The following is a 5,000-nucleotide window of genomic DNA, read 5'->3' on the forward strand; positions in this document are numbered from 1 at the left end:
TCAGACGCACTGAGGGACTAAAAACTCTTCCAACAGACCACCTGAAACCTGATCAGACGCACTGAGGGACTAAAAACTCTTCCAACAGACCACCTGAAACCTGATCAGACGCACTGAGGGACTAAAAACTCTTCCAACAGACCACCTGAAACCTGATCAGACGCACTGAGGGACTAAAAACTCTTCCTACAGACCACCTGAAACCTGATCAGACGCACTGAGGGACACACAGGCGCTCTGGAGTTTCTGTGGAGCAGAACTGAACTTGACTTCCTGTTTCTGAGGCGTCTTAATGGAGGAGGAGCAGCTGATTGGTGGAGCTGAAGGAGGTTAGCTGTCCGATAGCTCCTCACCTCGCTGCACTAAAGTAACAACAGGAAACATCTGTTTTCACGTGAAAAGGACGAAGGAAGAGCAGAGAGTCAGAAGTCTCCATGAAGAGTTTGTTCTGAGCTGCTCTTTATGGAAAGCGTGTTGAGATAACGCTGTCATGAACTGGTGCTGTATAGATAAAGACTGATTGGTTGATTGATTGCTCATTTCCTGAGGAAATGATCAGCTGACGATGAGCTGCTGATGAGGCGTCCTGTGTTCTTCATGTCTGTGGTGAGAAGCTTCTCTCTCACTTCAGCCTGTTGTTGCAGTAATCTTCTAGAGACTGATTTGTGTCTTCTGTCTCTTGTGTTCAGTCCTTTGCAGACACTTCCTCCACTTTCTCTTGACTCTGTAGCTCGTTTGACGGTGTGGACATTAGCCGGCTAACGCTAACGCTGCTGTACATTTATGCTCACAGTGTAAATATTTATTATCAGTACTTATCGTTCTGCCTTTTCGGTTTCTTTTCTCTCTGTTCCTGCTGATCTTGTCCTGCCTCTGTTGCTGCTGTGATATGTGAATTTCCCCCTCTGGGAGATCAATAAGGTAGAGTCTAAGTCTGAGTCTGAGTCTAAGTCTAATTCTAAGTACAGCTGGGGGCTGATCTCCCTCCAGATGTTGTGGACAGCTGGAGCTCAGCTGGAGGACGATAAAGACCAGATGAACACAAGAAGCATCAGGTGTGTGTGAGAGTGTTAACAGGATCTTCAGCTGTTACAACAGGTTCAACACACACACACAGTAACACACACACACACAGTAACACACACACTTTCTCTCAGACAGTTTCCACCATCCTCTCATTAGCTCAGACAGCCTGTGAAACTCACTGATGACACTTCACAGCTCGCCTGGTTTACATGTAGAGTGTGTTTGATCTGACACGCCTGAACACACCACAGGTGGAGACAGACACACACACACACACACACACACAACAGAGAGGTCACACCTTCACATTAAACATGACAGAGATCACAGAGAGAAGCTTAATAAAAGCTGGAGTGTTACTGTGACGACACACACACACACACACGACTGTAGGGAATCAGTCAATCAATCTTTCTCTCTCCAGCTCTGTTTCCATAAAGAGCAGCTCAGAACAAACTCTTTCATTCAGAGACCAAATATTCAGGAATTCACAAGAGAAGACAAGACAAGAGATGAGATGAGAAGAGAAGAGAAGACAAGAGATGAGAAGAGAAGAGAAGAGATGAGAAGAGAAGACAAGAGATGAGATGAGAAGAGAAGAGAAGAAATGAGAAGAGAAGACAAGAGATGAGATGAGAAGAGAAGAGAAGACAAGAGATGAGAAGAGAAGAAATGAGAAGAGAAGAGAAGAGAAGACAAGAGATGAGAAGAGAAGAAATGAGAAGAGAAGAGAAGAGAAGAGAAGAGATGAGAAGAGAAGAGAAGACAAGAGATGAGAAGAGAAGAAATGAGAAGAGAAGAGATGAGAAGAGAAGAAAAGACAAGAGAAGAGATGAGAAGAGAAGAGAAGAGAAGACAAGAGATGAGAAGACAAGAGATGAGAAGAGATGAGAAGAGAAGACAAGAGATGAGAAGAGAAGAGATGAGAAGAGAAGACAAGACAAGAGAAGAGAAGAGAAGAAAAGAGAAGAGAAGAGATGAGAAGAGAAGACAAGACAAGAGAAGAGAAGAAAAGAGAAGAGAAGAGATGAGAAGAGAAGAGATGAGAAGAGAAGACAAGAGATGAGAAGAGAAGAGATGAGAAGAGAAGAGAAGAGAAGAAAAGACAAGAGAAGAGAAGAGATGAGATGAGAAGAGAAGAGAAGAAAAGACAAGAGAAGAGAAGAGAAGAGATGAGATGAGATGAGAAGAGATGAGATGAGATGAGAAGAGAAGAGATGACAAGAGAAGAGAAGAGAAGACAAGAGATGAGAAGAGAAGAGAAGAGATGACAAGAGAAGAGAAGACAAGAGATGAGATGAGAAGAGAAGACAAGAGATGACAAGAGAAGAGAAGAGATGACAAGAGAAGAGAAGAGAAGACAAGAGATGAGATGAGAAGAGAAGAGAAGAGAAGAGATGAGAAGAGAAGACAAGAGATGAGAAGAGAAGACATGAGAAGAGATGAGATGAGAAGAGAAGAGATGAGAAGAGAAGACAAGAGATGAGAAGAGAAGAGATGAGAAGAGAAGACAAGAGATGAGAAGACAAGACAAGAGATGAGAAGAGAAGAGAAGAGAAGAGAAGAGATGAGAAGAGAAGAGAAGACAAGAGATGAGATGAGAAGAGATGAGAAGAGAAGAGAAGAGAAGAGAAGAGAAGAGAAGACAAGAGATGAGAAGAGAAGAGAAGACAAGAGATGAGAAGAGAAGAGAAGACAAGACAAGAGATGAGAAGAGAAGAGAAGAGATGAGAAGAGAAGAGAAGACAAGAGATGAGAAGAGATGAGAAGAGAAGAGAAGAGATGAGAAGAGAAGAGAAGACAAGAGATGAGAAGAGAAGACATGAGAAGAGATGAGATGAGAAGAGAAGAGATGAGAAGAGAAGACAAGAGATGAGAAGAGAAGAGATGAGAAGAGAAGACAAGAGATGAGAAGACAAGACAAGAGATGAGAAGAGAAGAGAAGAGAAGAGATGAGAAGAGAAGAGAAGACAAGAGATGAGATGAGAAGAGAAGAGATGAGAAGAGAAGAGAAGAGAAGAGAAGACAAGAGATGAGAAGAGAAGAGAAGACAAGAGATGAGAAGAGAAGAGAAGACAAGACAAGAGATGAGAAGAGAAGAGAAGAGATGAGAAGAGAAGAGAAGACAAGAGATGAGAAGAGATGAGAAGAGAAGAGAAGAGATGAGAAGAGAAGAGAAGACAAGAGATGAGAAGAGAAGAGATGAGAAGAGAAGAGATGAGAAGAGAAGAGAAGAGAAGACAAGAGATGAGAAGAGAAGAGATGAGAAGAGAAGAGATGAGAAGAGAAGAGATGAGATGAGAAGAGAAGAGAAGAGATGAGAAGAGAAGAGATGAGAAGAGAAGAGAAGACAAGAGAAGAGAAGAGATGAGAAGAGAAGAGAAGAGAAGAAATGAGAAGAGAAGACAAGAGATGAGATGAGAAGAGATGAGAAGAGAAGAGAAGAGAAGACAAGAGATGAGAAGAGAAGAAATGAGAAGAGAAGAGAAGAGAAGAGAAGAGATGAGAAGAGAAGACAAGAGATGAGATGAGAAGAGAAGAGAAGACAAGAGATGAGAAGAGAAGAGATGAGAAGAGAAGAAAAGACAAGAGAAGAGATGAGAAGAGAAGAGAAGAGAAGAGAAGACAAGAGATGAGAAGAGAAGAGAAGAAATGAGAAGAGAAGAGAAGACAAGAGATGAGAAGAGAAGAAATGAGAAGAGAAGAGAAGAGAAGAGAAGAGATGAGAAGAGAAGACAAGAGATGAGATGAGATGAGAAGAGAAGAGAAGACAAGAGATGAGAAGAGAAGAAATGAGAAGAGAAGAGATGAGAAGAGAAGAAAAGACAAGAGAAGAGATGAGAAGAGAAGAGAAGAGAAGACAAGAGATGAGAAGACAAGAGATGAGAAGAGAAGAGATGAGAAGAGAAGACAAGAGAAGACAAGACAAGAGAAGAGAAGAGAAGAGAAGAAAAGAGAAGAGAAGAGATGAGAAGAGAAGACAAGAGAAGACAAGACAAGAGAAGAGAAGAAAAGAGAAGAGAAGAGATGAGAAGAGAAGAGATGAGAAGAGAAGACAAGAGATGAGAAGAGAAGAGATGAGAAGAGATGACAAGAAAAGACAAGAGAAGAGAAGAGAAGAGATGAGATGAGAAGAGAAGAGAAGAAAAGACAAGAGAAGAGAAGAGATGAGATGAGATGAGATGAGAAGAGAAGAGAAGAGAAGACAAGAGATGAGAAGAGAAGAGAAGAGATGAGAAGAGAAGAGAAGAGATGACAAGAGAAGAGAAGACAAGAGATGAGATGAGAAGAGAAGACAAGAGATGACAAGAGAAGAGAAGAGATGACAAGAGAAGAGAAGAGAAGACAAGAGATGAGATGAGAAGAAAAGAGAAGAGATGAGATGAGAAGAGAAGAGAAGACAAGAGATGAGAAGAGAAGACATGAGAAGAGATGAGATGAGAAGAGAAGAGATGAGAAGAGAAGACAAGAGATGAGAAGAGAAGAGATGAGAAGAGAAGACAAGAGATGAGAAGACAAGACAAGAGATGAGAAGAGAAGAGAAGAGAAGAGATGAGAAGAGAAGAGAAGACAAGAGATGAGATGAGATGAGAAGAGAAGAGATGAGAAGAGAAGAGAAGAGAAGAGAAGACAAGAGATGAGAAGAGAAGAGAAGAGAAGACAAGACAAGAGATGAGAAGAGAAGAGAAGACAAGAGATGAGATGAGAAGAGAAGAGATGAGAAGAGAAGAGAAGAGAAGAGATGAGAAGAGAAGAGAAGACAAGAGATGAGATGAGAAGAGAAGAGAAGAGATGAGAAGAGAAGAGATGAGAAGAGAAGAGAAGAGAAGAGAAGAGAAGACAAGAGATGAGAAGAGAAGAGAAGAGATGAGAAGAGAAGAGAAGACAAGAGATGAGATGAGAAGAGAAGAGAAGAGATGAGAAGAGAAGAGATGAGAAGAGAAGAGAAGAGAAGAGAAGAGAAGACAAGAGAT

The sequence above is a fragment of the Pempheris klunzingeri genome, chromosome 20, assembly GCF_042242105.1.
Source record: "Pempheris klunzingeri isolate RE-2024b chromosome 20, fPemKlu1.hap1, whole genome shotgun sequence".
Taxonomy (NCBI): domain Eukaryota; kingdom Metazoa; phylum Chordata; class Actinopteri; order Acropomatiformes; family Pempheridae; genus Pempheris; species Pempheris klunzingeri.